The sequence below is a fragment of the Pinus tabuliformis genome, chromosome 1_2, assembly GCF_031772625.1.
Source record: "Pinus tabuliformis cultivar Carrire ecotype Pingquan chromosome 1_2, CPIR1, whole genome shotgun sequence".
In the NCBI taxonomy this organism is placed as follows: Eukaryota; Viridiplantae; Streptophyta; class Pinopsida; order Pinales; family Pinaceae; genus Pinus; species Pinus tabuliformis.
Window position 1 is genome coordinate 738,986,454 of NC_142298.1, and position 21,556 is coordinate 739,008,009.

A 21,556-nucleotide genomic window follows, 5' to 3' on the forward strand; every position below is an offset into this window, starting at 1 on the left:
GTTATACAGATTTTTCCGCAGAAACAGTTTATTCACCAAAGACTTAGATTGGTACAAAGTCCCTAACTTGTCCCACAAATCCTTCGTCGTAGCTTCCCGTGATACATTCAACAATACTGAATCTGAGACATACAATCATATTGTGCTCTTTGCCTTCCAATCGAACTTCTTCCATTCTTCATCGGCCACTCTCGTTGGTTTAGTACTTGGATCTACCGCGATCCACTGATCTTTATCCACCAACAGATCCTCCATCTTGAGTTTCCACAACTCAAAACTCTGACCATTAAATTTCTTGATCTCTATCTTTCCATTGCTCACCACCTTCTTTTACCACTACAATCGATCTCGCATATCTCCCACTGAATAGGGTCTACCACAGGCCCGAGTGAAACCCCTTAGCAACAAAGGCGTCCCCTTGAAGCCAAAACAGCTCTGATACCAAAGGTAGGTTTTAACCCCGTACAGAAATTACCTGCATACGAATTCTAAAACACAGAAAAATAAACAATGCGAGAGCATAACACATAAAACACATATACACAAAGATTTTCGCACTGGATCCTAAAACCGGGACTACTAGCTTGATTTTTCATTATTTTCCTTTCAATGTTATAATACATATTTATACATGCCGAAGCATCCAATACCATGGACTGAAAACCATCGCGTCCAATACCATGGACCGAAAACCATCGCGTCTAAAAACATTTGTGAAAATCATGCACAAAACCATAGGTGGGTCTGCCCATCCTAACATAGGGTCCAAAACCAAAAAATTTCGGGGCGCTACCCCAGACCCCATAAAGTGGGGTTACGGGTATGCCTCAAACCCCTTGTGACCCCCCCGCTACACAATTGGCACAATGAAGGGGGGCTCCACAGCGCGCCCCCCCCCCTCTAACCCACCGGTTAACTACATAGGCTAGTCGTGGAAATAATATAACACAACCTAACATCACATAGCTATGGGTGGCATAGAAGAGTGATGCCATGGACTTCACGAGCTCGGGCAAGTGATATATTTGCTAAAAGTTATCTTCCTTGAAGGTGGAAAGCTCTCTTCTGCTGGCACTGCTCAATGTCATAGTATGTTCATCCGTATGTGAAACAATCCAGCTGATGATGTCCGCACACAGGAAGGAGGAATACCTACATGCAACCTTGTATAACCCTAACCACTAGACGCTAAGATAAACCTTTCGGTCCTCTAAGTATTAATTAAATTCCTCTGAAAAAGTGTCTTTTATCTGCTTCCATTTCAGTGTTGTTCCCTTCTCAATGAACAACTGAGTATCTGCATCTATTGTTAGATGAGCAACCGATAGCTTCTCAACTACTTCCCCAATATTTCTCTTGGTAGTTTCCTTTGATGCAACTCTCTTGGATGCCATTTTAACTATAACTGCTAGAGAGATGCTCAACAACTGATGTACCTGTGGGATAGAGAGGACAATCATGACAAGCAAATGTTAGCTAAAAGCAAGACAACTTCAAGACAAGATCAAGTAATAAGCTAGGCTTATGATGGGAAGGATTGCACAGTTTTGACTGACAAAGGTGACTAATTGACTATGGGAACTGCACATTGTGCAATCCCAACAGTCATTGTGGGAGCTTGATGACTTGAACTGCGCAATGAATAGTTCATTCTAAGCCAATACCTAGGAGATATTGTGCATTGCGCAGTCTTAGTGGCCAAGCTGGGAGACTGGCTCCTGGAACTGTGTAGTGCACAGTTGGAGCTAGCCTAGGCTAAGCCTTAAGCAATTCCAAAAGCCATGCTAGAGGCGTGAGTCTCCAGATTGCGCAAAGATAGCTGTTCACAGTGAGATCCAGTCAAGGGGACCCAAATCTTCCTAAGGAGAGTGTGAAAAACAAGCATATCTGAAAGGTGGTGTTATGTTGAGTGAAGATATGACTAAGTGTTGATGCATGCATGTGAAACAAGTGCAAAAATTGATTAAACTAAAGGAAAACGAAGCATGTGAAGAGAGTCGCCGCAACGACGATTGTTGGTGCAAAAATGGGAAAACTCATGTGACACTTGGGAAAGGAAATATAAATCTTGAAGCAACACTTCTACAAGCTAAAACAAGTTAAAACGCCAACATTCCTATAAAGAAACAAGTGAAACAACACTCATTAAACCTAAACAACAAAAAGCGACTGAAAAAATGACAAAAGAAGAGAAAAGAAAAACTCACCTGGAAAAGCGACGATGATTGCACTGAAGTCTCCTTGATCGCTCAAGAATTCAAAGCTCCAATATTGAGTGTGAAAATGAGCTCTAGCAGCATCGATTTGGTCAATTTAGGGTTTATGATGTGCATGCCTAAAATCAAGGAAAAAGCAAACCTGACGACAGTTTCTAAAAACAATGCAAGTGCCTCCTTCAGGTTACTAAAAATAGATCCCTATTTTTTATGGATTCCTTTTTCTTTTTTCTTTTTCAGGAAAACTTCCATGCATTTCCTAGAAAGATTGCATAGTTCTGGGAAGGACTAGGAAACTCTTTGGCCCATGCACTGTGTAGTTTCCAAGCACAGTGAGGTCTGCACAATTTTTGGGCTTAGTGATGGGACACCCCTCTATGACTGCGCATTTCCAGAGCTCAAGGTTCACAGGTAGTCGGACTATGGAATTCCCAATAGCAGGGTCAGTTACCCTCAAGAATTGTGTAGATTTATGAGGCAAGCTCGGAATTGTTGTGGGACCAAGTCGGGAGATAAACTTGTGGGTCAACACATGGGCTAAGTGAGAAAACACAAGCCAAGATGAAAAGGATAAGTCTCAGTCAAAGCATGGATACCTGGATCAATGCAAGATGAGCTATTGTGGTCTAGAAGGAAGGCTCCAAAATCGAAGCATAGGAAAAATTTTGGAGGGTGGTTGTAGCCGTTACAACATGACCTCTTCATGGTTTCAACTTCACAAGTTTCTTTTAGCATAGTCTCCTCCTCCTCTCCATGCGCTATCCTCTCATGTTAAGATATAATACTTGTAAGTGAAGTCCACTCATGACAAGATGACATTGGTCCGAAAATCTCCTAGTGTAACTCTCTTCATGCAATGCACTCGATGATCCATAACAATGTAGTAGATTGAGGAGGAGGCTCAAGGATTGTGTAGTGCACAGTTCCAGAGGCCAGGAGTAAGGTAATGATGCTTTTGATTGTGCAATGCACAATGATGGAAGCCTGAGAAGAAAGACTGCACAGTTGAGGGTCTCAGTGAGGTAGGTTTGAGTCTTGAGATTGTGCAATGCATAGTTCTGGAAGGAGACTAGTTAGTGGATTACACAGTTGCACACTTAAAGGACCAAGGGAGATAGCTTGATGTCTAAGATTATGCAATGCATAGCAGGAGAGTGGCTAGGAGACATGATTTCACAGTCTCTAAGGGAAGGGACGCAATACTTGAGCAATATGACTACACAATGCGTAGTCTTTGGAGGCAAGAATTGCACATTATCCATTCCCAAGAGGTAGGGGTGCATGCTTGAGGCTTGCCACTATGCAATGCTCGATTTAGTGTGCTGAGTGAGTCTAAGTTGATCAGGGAATAAGTTTTATGAAAGTTGACTAAGTGTGGTAGAGATGAAACTCGGACAAGACTTAAACCTTATCACACACTTAGAACAATTGACAACACATCATTGAATAATAAACACCCAAAATCAACATGATCCCATTGTTGCAACGAAAAAATCTGTAACACCATCCTCCCACACTTACCCAAGTTCACTAGTCCATCGGGGTAAATATGTGATGACGAATTACTCTGATATGACTCAACCTCCTAGGTATAATGAAGGAAGTGGAATCGTCCAACCAAAACTTTACCGACCTTCCTCAAGAGCTACATGACCCTCAGGAGATAAACAACCACTCTAGGTGCCCAAACCATGAAAAAACATTATTTTTCACTGACCTAGGCTACCTGTCGCATGCATAACAAGGCAAGCCATCGACAATAAGCCTCTAGTAGAATGGATAATCCTACCTCCTAGCGACTACAGTCTAATTTATTTAGTTTTGTGCATGCGACCCCCATATTTGAGCCACTTTTTCAGGGTTAGGATCTAGACCTCTTCCCAAAACTTGATAGAACTTTCAAAAATGATGAATGACACAAGAATAAATCCATTAATGTAAAACTTATACAAGAACTTGAACTAAGAAGGCTTAACCATGACAGTCATTTTGTCAAACACATTGTGAACATGTAATCTATAGGTTATACATGCATATCTGGACATAGGGGTCCCATACTTATATGAAAATCATCAAGAAGGTTTTATGCCCTCTCACAATAGTTGCAATAACATCTATTAGGTCATGCATTAAAAAACCATTCATTTACCAATCAAAACATGTTAAGAACCATGACTAGATTCTCTCATGAAACCATGGTTATAACCAACATATAACCGTAATAATATAAAATAGAAAAACAACCATCAAATCCACATCATAATAAGTATAATTACTCATGAAATACAAGAAGGAAAACAACTCTTATTCACATATGAAAAATAAAACCAAGTTAGGGACTTCCACATACCACCTGACCACAAATTGGGCAGAACCAAATCTTTCTTTCAACCAATCACCTCGTGCCATATTCCAACTATGAATGTGGGACTCACAACAAAACAAATAGGGCTTCCCCAGGCTTTATCGCATATCCTGTTAGTACCGGTCAAGGTATTTCTAGGCCATAAGCAACCACCTACCCAACCAGGCTTCACCACAATCCTTCCATTATCGATCAAGGGATTCCTAAGCCCAAACAAAGAAATGTACACTACTAGGCTTTAATGCAATCCCTCCAAAACCGGTAAATGGATTACTAGGCCCTAAATGAGCATGCATTCCTATGGATTTCTTCCCCAATACCTTGAGGAATTTTCCCATCTCCACCCTCGGGCTTTACTGCATATCCCACCATTATCGGTCAAGGTATTTTTAGTCACTTGGGAATTTTCTGGAGACTACCTCACCTAGTTCCAAAACCATCTGGAAATCCAAGCTCAACCAAAGAAAGAACCCCATCACACCATGGCTATCTGGAAATGGAAAGGCAAAGTTGAAACCAGTGTCACACTTAGAAGAACCCATGCCAATGATAGCAAGAGAACCAAATACACACATGCATGTACCATGCATGCCAAAACTAACAAGGAAATCATACATGCAGTCACTTGATCCAACTCTTCCTTGTTTGATCTTTACTTCCCTTTTCTTTATTTTCCTTCCTTTGCCTTCCTTTCTCCAATACTAGAGTGCTCTAAGCATGCTCTATGTGTGAGAGAATAGAGAGAGCTCCAAAACTGAACTGACAAAAGCTTAACCAGCCAAAATCCATGAATTGATCCTTAGAAGCCTTTTTATCATTGAAGCCTCTATTTTCTTCATTTTTCTGTCAATTTCATCCTCACATGCAAGTTGTGACCTTCACCTTCCTTTTCTCCTATTTTCCATTATTTTCATAAATAAAATGCCAATTAATGCATCTTTTCCTTTTCAATGCCTTTGCCAATTTCACTTAGCCATATTAAACCAAATGAACACCCACTAGGATGTTTTTCCCAACATTCAACTTGGAATACGTGTCCCATGACCTTGGTCGTATTTTTCTATAATTAACTTTATTACATGAAATTTTAACCGAGGTTGTTACAAAACAAAACTTCCTCCAAGTGCAACACTTAAGAAACACTTTGCGACGATGGTGATGAAACTAGTACAACAATGCTCAAGAATTGGGGAATATGTCAAATGCATGTTTTTATGATGAATAGAACATAGTAGTGCAAGAGAACATATCATAACTTCCCTTTAAGAATGTACAATTGACTCCCTTTGACTAGGTGGGACACTTGAGATACACTTTGCAACGATATTGACGACACTAGTACAATGGTGCATAAAAATTTGGGAATGGATATAATACATGTCTATATGAGTAACTACTATTCTTATTGTACACTACCCCTATTTGTCATTTGGGGTATCTGGCATTCCAAAAACACCCTAATCTTCAAGGATAAATACTTGACACAAGACGCATTTGTGATTGGATATGTGCACATTTCTAGTAGTAAGATAGAAAAAGTATAAAGCTCAAACCTCCCAGAGTCTTGGCTGAAGCACATGTTACACAATTCCTGGTTGGATATTTCGACGGGGCAGCCCAAGAGGGGAAATGTGGCTGCAGATACCTCGTAGCAACATCACAATATTTGTAGGTACGATGTCATTGGAGTGGAGGCAATGGCACAAACACAAGGGTTGAGGTGTTTGTGTTATGGGCTCTTCTATATTGGGCAAAAATAATACACATAGAAAAGATATAGATTTTTGGAGACTCCAAAATTGTCATAGAGTGGATTAGCAGTAGGGCATCTCTTACCATACTTCTACTCTACAACTGAATGCGTCAGATTGTTGGATTGTTGGATACTTTCCAAAATACCTCCTTCAATCACATTTTCGAGCAAAATTATGTGGTAGATGCACTTTCAAAAGAGGGCCTCGCTTCCTTGCCTGTTAGTTTCTTTTTCTCCATCTTCAATCATGTGATGCTTTAGAGGACTGTATCTATCCCGGTATATTGACGATTCATTATAAAAGTTTCTTTTTTGAAGTTTTAGCGATACATGGATTAATATGAGGAACATATATAATATGTATTGATATATTTGCTAAATGTTTATTTTCTCATGCACGCTAGTCCATTAATGTGTTTTTGCACCACTATTTTGATATGAAAATGTGATTCTAATTTGTGATGTAGCAAAATCTTTGTGTCAGTGGATTAGAAGATCCAAGCTATGATGTTTAATATTCTATTTTCTACGATCACAACATATGTATAGATTTTTTCTCCAAATAAAAAACATATATTTTTGTTCCAAAAAAAAATACCTCCTCTTTTTATTGTATTTTATATTTCCCAATACCTATATCCCTTAACCCACACTTCCCAATACCAACAATATTTTAACTTTACTTTCCATAATTTTAAAGCCACTTTATAAATTAACATAATAAAATATTAAATTAACAAAATAAATCTATTATAATAATATACTATATATCTTCCGATACCTATAAACCCCTCAACGGACAGTCCCCCATACCAACAATATCTCAGCTTTATTTTTCATAATTTTAAAACTCTTTAATCAATTAACATAATAAAATATTAAATTAACCCAATGAATCCTTATAATAATATACTATATATACTTTAATATATACCTTATTGGATTATTTAATTTAATAATTTAAAATTTATGTTATATTAAAAAGTTGGAAAATGAATGTAGATATCCATGAAAGTTTTCTAATTTAGTAAGAAACTCGATTAATTTATTCACTTCTTTGACCTTATTAAATCTGACTCGCTGGGATGGTTGAGGAATCTCGGATATCTGGTAATATTCATAAGCTCATATTATCTACTCTAATTGCTCTCATTCCAAAGAAGCTGGATGCTACCTCTTTTATGGACTTCAGGCCTATATCTCTTTGTAATATCTCATTTAAAATCATATCTAAAATCATTGTTGGGAGAATTAAGGACACCTTATCCAGATTTCTATCTAAGGTCCAACATGGGTTTCTTAAAGGAAGGAACATTCTGGATGCTATTGCTAACACTCAGGAGGCATTATTCTCTATGCACAAAAACAGTAGTGAAGCTGTCATTCTAAAGATTGACCTGAGAAAGGCATATGACTACCTGGAGTGGGGTTTTTTGAGATGTCTCCTTGCAAAAATAGGACTAAATTCCAATATGATTAGCTGGATCATGGCCTGCGTGGAGAATGTAAACTATGCAGTCATCATAAATGGTCTGCCATCCTCCTATTTCTCGGCTGCTAGAGGACTTCGTCAGGGCTGTTCTTTATCCCCTTTATTATTCATATTGGCTATGGACTCATTGAGTCTCCATATCAACAAGGCGGTTATGGAAGATAGGTATCATCCTCTGAATATTTGTAGAAATATTTTTATTTCCCACAATTTATTTGTGGATGACATTCTTATTTTTGGTATGCTATGCAAACTAACTTGGTTATGTATCCATGACATATTGGGTCGTTTTCAAAAAGCTACAGGTTTGTACATAAATGAATTCAAATCTTCCTTTTATCACAATGATGTTAACATGGACATTATTGAATATATAACCTCTCTATTTGGGATTGAAGCGAAATCCATCAAGGATGGGATGAAATATCTTGGGTTCCAATTAAAAGCAAATGGTTATTCAAAATTGGACTGGACCTGGATTCTGGACAGATATTATATAAGAATTTCTGGGTGGGAATTTAAATGTCTATCCTTGGCAGGCAGAGTTGTTTTAACTTAGTCTGTTTTGGCTCAATTGGCTGTATACTAGGCCCATTTATTCTATATCCCTTCGAGCATCATTCATATGATGAACAAACTGTCTGCTAATTTTATCTGGGGTGGTCAATTGGATAAAAGGAAATATCATTTAACAAAATTATCTTATATTTCCCTTCCAAAGAAACTTGGGGGTTGGGGCATTCTGGATATGAGGATATTTGGGAAAGCTTTAATTTGCAAGTCTCTTTGGAGGGGTATCGTTGGGGAGGGTCCATGGAGCAACACTATTAAGAGAAAATATATGGCAAACAAAGACATTTCCTACTGGTTAAGAATGGGCAAGATTGGTATTTCTTATGGATCTGCAATCTGGTTGAGTTTCCGTAAAGTTGAAAAATTCTTCCTAAAAAATTTGGCCTGGAGCTTTCAATCTGGGAACAAGATCCTCATTGGAATCGATACGATCATGAGAGGGGATGAGGTCATCAATATATCTCAGAGGCTTTTGAATTTTTTCCATAGAAAGGGATTCTTCACATGGAGCAAACTCATCGCGGCTTGGAAGGGCCCATTCCCAATTTGGAAGGATTCCTCTCATATGGGTATGTCGGATGATCTGGCGCCGCTTTGGGAACAGGTAAAGTGCTCCTTGAGAAGCAGTGGATTTTGTCACATGCTCGATGACGATGTCCTCATTTGGAACGGTAAATATAAATCAGAATCTGTACGTGTTAAGGATATCTATACAATTCTTATCAGTCATAAATTTGATCAACCTCTTCCATGTTTTCCTGTCATCTTTTGGAAAACTGCTTGTCCTCAAAAAATCATCCTTTTCTCATGGTTAGTTTTCCACAACAGAAATCTAACATGGGATAATTTACAAAAAAGAAATTGGATGGAACCTAGATTTTGTTATGCATGCAAATCGGCAGATGAAAACAATTTTCATATATTTTTTCAATGCCATTTATCTCAGCAGCTGTGGCGAGGTCTTGCTGCTCATTTCGGTTTCCCCAATATTTCTCATGCCTCTATAATAGAGGCTTTTATTTGGTGGGGCAGACAAAAGGCATCATGGAGGCCTGTCATTCTTCTGGCTCTCTGGTACATATGGAAGTGGAGGAATTATAGTATATTTCAGGGCAGATCAGATCCTTTCTCGGTGGTATATGATAATATTGTATCCTCTTTCGACTTAATCTCAGCTATATCTGCTCAGATAAACAAGGCAAATCAATCAGATCGACCTCCTGATCATATGGGTTTTCCGAGGGCTTACTTTGACGGGGCAGCACATAATGATATTTGTGGATGCGGGGTTCATATTATCATGGAGGATAATTTGCAATATCAAATATTCTGGAACGGCGAAAAGGGTACAAATACCAAAGCAGAGACGATGGCACTTGCAGGCCTTCTATTCATATGCTATTTTCTTAATATTCATTCACTTCAGATTTGGGGAGATTCCAAAGTTATTATCGATCATGTCTCTGGGAAGCATCATATCAAGGATCAACATCTTATGGGTTGGATGAATCGAATCTCATCCCTATTGAGGCAGATGGAAGATTACTCTATCAGTCATACCTACAGATCTCAAAATCAACAAGCCAATAATTTATCCAAGAAAGGTCTGCTCTCCCGACTGAGCATATGGAATATGGAGGTAATATCATAAGCTGAAAGATTCATCATACATGAATTCTCTCTTCCTCGTACATAACCTATTTTTCCATTGTAGAATACCAAGTATGTCTTTCAGTTTACTATATTTTTGTATTTTGAATTTGCCACTGAGTAGCTCTGCAGGTGTATAAAGCGATCCAATATTATTCTGCAACATAGATGTTTTTGAATTTTAACCTCCATTGTCCTATAGAAGTTGTAATACCTCCATTCTCCACATAATGCTGTCACTTTCAGTCATATTAGGCCATATTTGGGGATCATCTTTTGGTTCAGTCTTGGATGCAAATTTTGTTTCTGTATATTGACTGGACCTAGTTTCTCAGCAAATGATGTAATATTTTGCCATTATATTTATTATATAATACTATCGAGCTTTTTTCATCTGAAATAAATAAATAAATAAATAAAATAAAAATTATTATAGTCAAAAATATAATTCGAACCCCACCCAATTACCAGCTACTTCTGTCCCTTAATGGTTGTCTAGTTAGGTGGACGGATGTTGACAAATCATGTGAACGCTGTTGAAGGCTCATATGGGTATACTTAGAGTGAAACAAAATTTACTTTGGTTTGTTAACCAAAGTATTCCGAGAACTTAGTCTCTCAAAAATTAACTTTGCACTTTTATGTTTGAAATTCACTATCTATATAGTGTATTTATTAATGCATAAATAATTATGCAAACAACCACACATATGTATATGATAGTTCATTCATCTATTCATTCTATAAACAATTATTTTTGGAGGCATTTGATAAAATTGGAACGATATAATGCATATCTATAATTTATGTAAACTCATGGAAATCATTAAATACAACTAAGCCTATTTCATAAGCAACTCAATCTTTATCATGAATTTTTAAATACATTTTGTATTAACATCATTAATCCATGATTTATGTAAATTTATGGAAATCATTAAATACAACTAAGCCTACTTCATAAGCAACTCAATATTTATCATGATTTTTTAAATACACGTTGTATTGACATCATTAATCCATAAGTATTCAAGGTAAAGGTTCCATGCCATGAATTATGAACAATTTTAGTAAATGTTAGTTTTTCTTCGTCATGTAGTGGTGTGACCAATTTGTTTTTTCTATCAATTTGCTTCCTCCATCAAAATTATAGGGACAACCATGTAGACATGTTTACTTGAGTTATGTGATTGAACCATATTTATGTAAATTTAAATTAAAATATGTAAAAATAAAATATATGATAAATGATTCAATTTTAATGTATGTGTAATTTAATTTAGTTTAATTTATTATTATTATTATTATTTTTTGTATTTTGCATTTTTATATGATAGGATCTTTCAAGAGAGACTGTATGTTTTCACAATTACTCATATTGGGACAATTTTTTTTGGGTCCTTAACACAGTTTCATTCGAAAAAGAGTTCTCACTATCTTACATATTCACCTTATTATTCATTTTTTTTGCATTTTTATATGTTATATTCTTACATATTTAATTAATATTTATCTTTTATTACATGTTTACTTATTGCTTACATTTTATCAACTATTTTATTGATTAAAAAACCATAATCAACAAATTAGACATGTTCACTTAATACTTAACTTTTATTTCTGATTTTATCAATCCAAAAAAACATGGAGTTGTCTTTAATGCTACTTTTTGAACTTTCCAGTGCTGGAATTCGGCGGAATATTTTGAGGTGAAATCTTGATTTGTGTTATTTAAACTCATTTTTTAACTTCATATTTGGAACCCCTAGGACACTTTGATTGTGCGAATTACCCATCAACAACAAATTCCAGATGTTCTTCACCTAACACTTACCTTTATTTCTGATTTTATCAATCCAAAAAAACACAACCAACAAATTCCACATGTTCACCTAAAACTTACGAGAAAAACACATTTTTTTAGTTTGGCAATTTCCTAGGCTAATTGATTTGTGTGGAATTTAACATATTAACCTAATATTCAATTTTGGAGGAATTGACGGGACGACTAGAAGTGGTTGGAATCATGAGAAAAAATTTTCAAAATTTCAAAAAATCTTGTAGAGACAGTCTTTGAATCGTATTTTTTATTGTGGAAATAGATTCAACACCATCAAAAACGTCTAAGACACCTAAAATTTTGAAGTTTAACAATTATAACTTGAATTTACAAAAATCTTTGCCGGATTTTCTCTCAATATGACCTAAATTTCCATAACTTTCCGGGCAATTCCTTAGGCTAGTTAGACTACAGCCTCAATTTTTATTTCTAATTTTCCAATAAAACATAAACAAGAAATTCCACATGTTCATCTAAAACTTAAGAATCATTTTTTTAGTTTAACAATTTCTTAGACTAATTGATTTGTGTGGAATTTAATACTCAATTTTTATTTCTGATTTTATCAATCTAAAAAAACATAAACAACAAATTCTACATAATCACTTAAAACTTACCCAAAAAACACAATTTTTTTTGTTTTTTTTTTGGCAATTTCCTCTATAAAATATAAGCTAATTAATTTGTGTGAAAGTTAACTTCCATTAAATCTCATAACAAAAAAATTAAAATAAAAACATATAAAACATATATAACCCCAAAAAAAAAAATTCTCAAAATTATAATTTAAAAAGATTACCATAATTGCAAATTATGGCGCCACTAAAATATTTCCAATGACGTACGTTGGAGGACAAAATTACGAACCTTTTTTCAGTGATACCAACGGTGATCAGGAAGTGCATTATTGGATGTGTCAGTTGAGCCTTTTGTTCCTTCCTCGAAACTTCCTGCCTCACCTTTCTGGACAAACCACAGGCTCCTCTCTAAAATTATTTCTATTTCCAAGAAATTCAGCCTCTGCCCACCGAGCCTAGTTAATGAACTGCTCATACATTCTCAAGGAGGCTGCTAGATCTTGCCCTCGCCATGATTCCTCTCCTGTTGTTCTTCAGATTTTCTCCCCTGATGTTTATACCCTGACCCTGTGGATTCCGCCCTCAAGGCGTTTAACAGTTATTTGCACCAGAGTTCCCCTATACTATTCTTACTTCATGTTTCGTTTGCACAGGCGACTCCTCCATGGTACCCGGATTGAAAGATTTCGCAACCGACTTTTTCGAATTCCGCTCTTAATTAGGGCCAGATTGCGGACTCGTGATAATCTCAGCCTTAGCCTCCATGAATTGAGCTTGCAGCAGCTTTCTATGGTGCTACTGTGATGCAAGAAGGATTCAAATGTTATTTCCATGGAAGTAACTGGTTTTCCCATGGAAATGGGGATTATATCAAACAGACCAATGGATCTGTACAGTAAGAGTTTTAGGGTTAAATATGTATGTGTGAGAGTGATTAAATAGATAAATCAAGTTCTTTATCTCATTATGTGAGAAAGTTGTAATGTTAATTTAGGCTCAGCTTTGATGGATATTGGCTTCTTTCTTCAAAGAATTCTTAGGGTTTAGGGTTTTCAAGTTAATGTTTCAATTCATATTTGCAAGTCCTTTGACAGATTTGAATGTTCTGTATGTTTTATGAATGTGTTTACAGTTACATGGTGAGGACAATGTGTCTACAGATCAGTTGGAAAATTAGTTGGCATCTGCTTAATTTGTGACAGAGGAGGTGACAGGGCTTCCTATTTGCTTCTCCCTAGTCTATTATCTGTCCAATGGGTTTTGGAAAGACATTTTATGGAAAATGGGGTTTTGAAAGGACATTTTTGTGGAAAATAATAGACCACCAGCATAAAATTGCATTTTGTTCCTATTTGTAAATAAGACAAACTGTTGCAGCTATTTATTTTCTTTATATATAAATATATGTTGTGAAAGATAAAAGTGCAGCACTGCAAGTTTAGTAAATAAATATATGTTGTGAATAATAAAAGTGCAGCACTATAAGTTTATTTTGCAGGTTTATTTTTCATATATTTCTGTGTCAATCTCTATTTCTTGCCTTTGTGATTTTTCATCCTTTTTAACATGGTATAACCAAGTTCAGAAGGAGGATCTGCATAAGACACTAAGATAGTTTAAATGGTTTTAAAAAAGGGTTTGAAAGATAGCTTAAATGGTTTTAAACAAAGGTCTGAAAAGTTTAATGGGAAAAACTTGTTCAAGCTCTTCAAAATCCACCGTAATGTTTTATTAATTTTATTTTTAATGAAGAGGTTCGAAAGGCAAAAGAAAGGAGATGGAGTGAGGCTATTTTTACTTAAATGGTAGATTTCTTAAAAATTTTAAAAATTTGATGGATAAAAGTATTTTTACTTAGTAGATTTTTAAAAATTTTAAAAATTTGATGGATAATAGTATTTTTACTTATGTTTGAATTTATGGTTATTGATTAGGTCAAATTTTTAAAATATTCCAAAATTTATAAGAGTTAAAAGTGACATAGATTTTAAAAAAACATCACTATCTACCCCATTGTGAAGAACTATTTTTCATGTTCAAAGGTTTTGTTTCCATGATTTTTTTTTTAAAGATTACCTTCAAAAATTCTGATTACAGGTAGAAGTGCATACAATGTTCACATTACAGGTAGAAGTGGGGATAAAGGTAAGCTAAGTCATCCTTTAGATGAGTTTCATCCTTGGAAATGCAATGCAAGTTGAACCCGCCTTTCCTTTGTCAAATTAAGGAGAATTTATGAGACGGAAGATTCGGGACAGTTGCTAAGCCGAGTCCCAAATGGAGACCTGGATCATAAAATATTTCCAAAATGCCTCAGTCTAATTAGACTGTTTTTTGGCTCTGAAAATCATGGATATTCTGGTCAGATTTTGATAAAATTTGGTAGGGATTTTTGTAAATCCAGATTGTAATCGTCAAATGTCAAGATTATGGGTGTCCCAGAAGTTTTTGATGGTGCTGAATCTATTTCTACCATCAAAAACATGATTCAAACACTGCTACTGTATGATTTTATGATTTTTTTTTCTCAGATTCCGGTCACTTTTAACTGTCTAGACAATTGCTCGAAAGACTACTACTTAAAAATAAGACAAAAACAAAGTGAACTCTTTAGCGCTTTGTTCATGTGGGTTAGATTTTCAAAATATTTCAGAGTCTGCTATCTAGTTGAGCTCAGAATTATGTTCAGGTGATAAAGTGATGTAAATTTAGTAAATTTAAAGTCACCACTAAAGGTTTTGTTTAGATGAGTTTTGTCATCGAAAATACGTTCAAAAGCTCTGAACAGAACCTGAGATGCATAGACTGTTCACAAAACAAATTGTTGAGTGGTATTGTGTTTTCATTAGTAGGTAAATTTATCCATAGTATAATTCATGTGAAAAGGGTGATTATACATATTGATAATTTTTGTTATGAGAAGGATATTTTTGATTGGATGAGTAATTATTGATAATTTTTGTTATGAGAAGGATACTTTTGATTCGATGAGTAATTATTGATAATTTTTGTGATGAGAAGGATATTTTTGATTGGATGAGTAATTGTAAATGGATTATAGAAATTATTATTATGGGATATATAGTTAAAAGAAAATTATTGATGTTGGTATATGTTGAGGTGTTAAATGTTTTATGGAAATTAAAGAGAGAAACATTTTTCTTAAATTATTCCAAGTATTTTTAAATTAGATTTCAATATCAAATATTTAATCATTAATTTTTGTAATCTTTTAATTAAGCGAAATTATGATGAGTCTTTTCACTTTTAAATAAATAAAATTATGGTGATTTCATAATTTAAAAAAAAACTGTTAAAGCTTATACTTTAAATTATAAAATAGTTTAAATAAAGTCTAGTTATTGTTTGTTTATTTAAGTGGGAAGACCTATCATAACTCAGTTGTCAAAGTAGTGAAGACAGCCATCTTTAGCTGCTAACCGCGAATGCAGGTTGACTCATCACTGTTATTCAATGAAAACCACACCATCTGGAATAACCTGCTGGTGGTCAGTGAGGGAGCGAACTTTCACTCTTGCCAGATGCCTCTGGGTCTTGGGGCGTTAACCTGTTTCCTTATGTCCAAAAAGACTAGCCGTTAGCCAAACAAAAACAATTTTAACATGTACTCCAAACCCCACAATTAATTTTTATTATCTTAATAAACAATAATCGTTATTAAAAAATATAATAAATATTAAAAATCCCAACTACTGATGCATATATTTTCTTTATTTTTTTCTGTTTAGAATAGTAATATTCTTTCCCAGAGCACATCTTCATTATTTCAACTTTATAAACCAATCCTTTCATCTTCTTGATCCAACCCTGCAACACAGCAGAATCTGTCCGTTCCTCTGTAAATCAAAGGGAATCCGCCAATAATGGCCATTACAGGGTTTCCATGGATATATTGATTCTGATTGTGAAATCAGGTAGCAAAATGGTTATTTTAAAATATTTTAGAACACTCTTTTAATAGCAAACATAAGGTGATTAAGCTTATACCGATGGATTTTTATTCAAAAAGTTTTATAAGGCTGATATTAGTGTAAACAAAAATTATTCTTAACCCTTTTATTCATACGAAAATCGATATCTTCAACCTGCAAATCGGTAAGTGATTAGGTTTATATTAATGCAGAGTCTGCTACTTAAAATCAGGCTCAACAGCCCTATGTGATTTGGATTAGATAATATTTGGTTTTTTTTTTTTTATAAATAAAATTGAATTTAAATTGAGATTAATTATAATATTAGATAGAAGAACAATTTATTTAATAAAATGGTGTCATCAGAATGGTGTGAAGTTAATTTGAGTTTAAATATTTTGTAGGACATTTTTTTGTCTTCAAAACTAACTCTGTTAATCTCTCTTCAGAAAATGTACGCAAGACTAAATTGAACCTAAACACTTTATAAAACAGCTGGTATCCCCATAATTAGTTTTCACCATCAATCGCTCTTCAAGAGGTTTGAAGATTTCAACTCGATAGACACTAAATCAACCCACTAATCAACTAATCTATTTAATTATAATTAAAAAAAACATTATAATAATAAATATTCCCTTCTGATATTATAGGCTAAGTAGACAGTACCAAGTGAAGATATGCAGGATGTTTTTTTTTCAGAAGAAAAAGCAGTATAGTATTTATATAATGTCAAAAACAGTTCTGAATATACAGAAAATGGTGGGCTTTTGTCCCGGATATGGCATCCTATTCTGCGCATATTTCATCAGTTCATCTTTCATTTATACATATACAAAATTTTTGGACATCATATATTCATATCATCATAGCTAATTTAAAAAACTATCCGGTATATGTAGAATACCTGTAGATCTGAGATATTATCCAGAAAATAAGGAGCTTATAGCATACCTGATATTGTTGACTTTATATGCCGGGCATAGAGAATGGCTGTATAACATATGTACAGGGGTCCATAGAGATGCTCAGGTGCCACTTACCGTATGGAGTATGCATTCCTTTCTTTGAAAGTACATCCGCTTGCTCATTTTGATTGCGCTTTATATGTGAGATAGGGAAAGTCGCAGGCTTCCATAGAGATGCAATCCTGTCTAGCCATCTTGTAAGGCTGTCATTTTGTATTTCATGTTTGCCTTTCACATGTTCTATGATTATTTGCGAGTCACCATATACATTTATAGGTCCAATATCCATGAAAGTACAGAATAAAAGCAGACCATGCAGGGCCATGGCCTCTGCCTTGTTATTTGTCCCTTTGCCACCATTCCAGTATATGAAGTATTGGAGATCATTTGAAATACCAATGTAAACACCACAAGCGCAAATGCCATCTTTTGCCGCACCATCAAAGTGAGCCCTTGGGAAGAAGAGTTGTTGGTAGTCAGAGGCAGCCATCTGTTGATTTTTCTGTTGGGGCATGATTTGAAGAATGGAGAAGTAATAAGGAATAACCTTATCCATAATACGACCAAAAGTCTCCTTGCTGTTTTGGAAGATTCTTTTGTTTCTCCACTTCCATATGAACCAGATAACGATTAATGGAATGGGACGCCAGATAGATTTTTGTGAACCCCACCATTCATATGCTTCTGTTATGGAAGGATGTGAAATTGCAGGAAAGCCAAAATATGAAGCCAATTGCATCCACAAACACTGAGATTGTGGGCAATTTAAAAAAATGTGCAAATTATCTTCTGTGTTGGCAAGACAGATCATGCATATGGCTGGTCCCTGCCAGCTCCTTTTCTGTAAATTTGTCCAAGTGAGATTTTTATTATGATATACTAGCCACGAAAACATAATGATTTTTAGCGGGCAGCTTACCTTCCATAGAGAGTGTGGAAAGATTTTCTGAGAGGTTTCTCTTTGTTGTTCTATCAATGAGAGATATATGTCTCTTACTAATATAAGGGACCTGCCTTTCTTTGCCTGCCATTCAATGCAATCTCTGTCCTCAGTTTTATAAAAACCTGCATTCCTCATATTGCAAATAATTCTATTCCATTGGGCAGCCATTTCACCTTCTAGGCCCAGTTCTCTGTATGTTTTCCATTGTGGAATGGCATTCTTCCATCCTTCTATTACCTGTGCCCAGTAGAAAAAACCTTTTCGGTGGAGGAGCGAAAGAAGCTGTGGGGCGATTATTGGGTCCATTTCTACTCCCTTGATGGCATCAACACCTATAAGGATGTTGTTACCAGTTTGAAATTTCCATATGAAGTTCCTGCAGAAAAAAGGAAGAATCTTTTGAAAACTTCTCCAAATCGCCGAACCTTGAGAGGGCCATTTAAAACTGTTCCTGTACCAATAGTAAATATCATTATTCCCAAGGTATTTCATTTTAATAGCTTGACTCCATAAGCTTTTTCCAAAAACCGCCCGCCACAATGATTTGCACAGTAGAGCCCTGCCAAAGAGGCGCAGATTCATGATGCCCCAACCTCCCTTTTTTTTTGGGAGGGAGATGTTTTCCAATTTAGTAAGATGGAATTTTCTCTTTTCCTTGTTTCCACCCCAGATGAAGGTTGCCATTAAGCTGTTCAATTTATTAACTATAGCCGATGGAATGTAATACAGATGCGCCCAATATACACTGATTTGAGCAAGAACCGACTGTGTTAAAATCATTCTGCCAGCAAGCGATAAGCATTTAAATTCCCACCCTGATATTCTCTTATAAAATCTATCAATGATCCATGACCAGTCCGAAATATTATATCCCGTGGGTTTAAGATGATACCCCAAATATTTTAGCCCCTCTTTTATGGAAACAGCCTGAATGTTAAATAGTTGTGAGATATATTCCATCTCCTCTTCATTAACCTTACCATAATGAAATGTGGATTTACCTTCGTTGACATATAGGCCAGTCGCCTTTTGAAATAAATTTATTATCTCATGCATTATCTGCCAAGTATGTCTGCAAAGCCTAGCAAACAGAAGAATGTCATCCACAAATAAGTTGTGCGTAAGAAAGTTACCTCTGGAGATGGAAAGGGGGCCAATTTTTCCGGCAGCAACCGCTCTTTTGATGTGAAGACTAAGGGTATCCATGACCAAGATGAATAAAATTGGAGATAATGAGCACCCCTGACGGAGACCCCTTTCAGCCAGAAAAAAAGTTGTAGGAAATCCATTAATGAGAATCGCATAATTGACTCCTTCCACACACGCCATGATCCATTTTGTGCACAGGTCATTTAGCCCGATTTTGATAAGTAAACATCTGAGATAGCTCCAGTCTAGGCAGTCGTAGGCTTTTTTTAAATCAATTTTAAGAATAGCAGCCCCAATATTTTTTGTTTGCATAGAATGCAAAGCTTCCTGAGCTATGGCCACAGCTTCTAGAATGTTTCTGCCACTTAGGAACCCATGTTGTTCTTTTGTGATATGGACTGATAAATTGCCTCAGATTCTCTCTGCTATAATTTTAGAAATGATTTTATAGATGACATTGCATAAAGAAATCGGCCTGTAGTCTGCAAAAGAAAAGGAGTCCTTTCTTTTTGGAATCAGTGCTATATAGGTGGATGAAATATTTTGATGTATTCTCCCTTGGATTCTGGTCTCTTCCACCATCCCCAAGATGTCTTTTTTCATAATATCAAAGAAATGGATGAAAATGTCTATGGTCCAGCCATCTGGGCCGGGACATTTGTCCTTCTTAAATGATCTCATTACAGAGAGTAATTCCTCCTCCGTTACAGCAGCAAATATTCTTTCATTATCTTCATCATTGAACATTCTTGGAAAAGGATCTATGCCCCATAAGATATCATTTATCTCCCTGTTAGTCTCTCGTTTATAAGCTTTTTTAAAATGATTGACAACTTCTTTGGATATGTCTTCTTGGGAGAACAGATGATCTCCCTCTTCATTTTTGATTTGCCAAATAGAATTTGAAACTCTTCTTTTGCTTGCAAATCGGTGAAAGAACTTTGTGTTCTTATCACCCTCCTTCAGCCAAGTTGCTCGGCTTTTGAGCCGCCATGAGATCTCTTCAATCTTTAGTATACTCTGTTTCTTATTTCCAAGTTCCCATATCCGTGCCCGAGTGCTCCATGGAATGGAATGGGAAGTCATACCATCTGCTATATCAGCTAGTTCTTTTTCAATCTTCTTCAGTTCAACACAATTTGATCGTTTTTTCTGAATTTGCCATTCCTTCACTTTGGATTTAAGATTGCTCATTTTGCCAATCAAGTACTCCGATGGAGAGGCTTCTGTTGTAAAACTGTTCGCCATCCAAAATTCCCGAACCATGTTGTTAAATGCTTCTTCTTCTAGCCAATACCTGTTGAACTTGAATGGGTAACTTTTCCGTGATTTTGAACTCATCCATTGTAGAGAGACCGGCCTATGGTCCGAAATAAAAACAGGGAGAGTGTGAGAGCTCGGGATACCATGTTTCTCCATCAACTGTTCATGCATGATGAATCTGTCCAGCCTTTTAGCAATATAGGCTTCACCCGAGCGACCGTTGTCCCAAGTGGGGGACAAAGATTTCGGACAGATGTCTACATAGTTGTATTGCAACATTGCTTCCTTAATTTTTTCCCCAATAGAGTCAGTTTTTTTCCCCTTCCCCCAAACTTCATCTGGTCCCATTGTGCAGTTAAGATCTCCCGCGATGAGGAGCGCTTCATTCTCCAAGATACCAGAGGCAATGAAATATTCCCAATAGGAAGCTCGGTCCTTGTAAGGTGCATAGACATTCAATATATGAATCCTGTCAGCACATCCTCTAAATTTAGCAGTGATCAAGATTCCCCCAAGGCATCTGTATGTTCTTGCAGAGATCCATCTCGGATCCCAAATCACCGCTAGTCCTCCAGAGAGCCCCGACGCCTCCGTTGCCGCTATATACCAGGATGGAAACATTCTCCTGAAGAATGAGATAGTGTCCTGACTGTTATGCATTGTTTCCTGAATTAAAATCAACCTGTATGAAGATGAGAAAAATAAATTTTTTAGAGCAATATACTTGGGGTTTGCTCCCAGCCCCCTTATGTTGATGGATAGCATATTCATCATTTGATACTATTCTCGGGCAATTCTGCTCTAAGAGGCCCGGTTCCAGAGAAGTTAGAAATG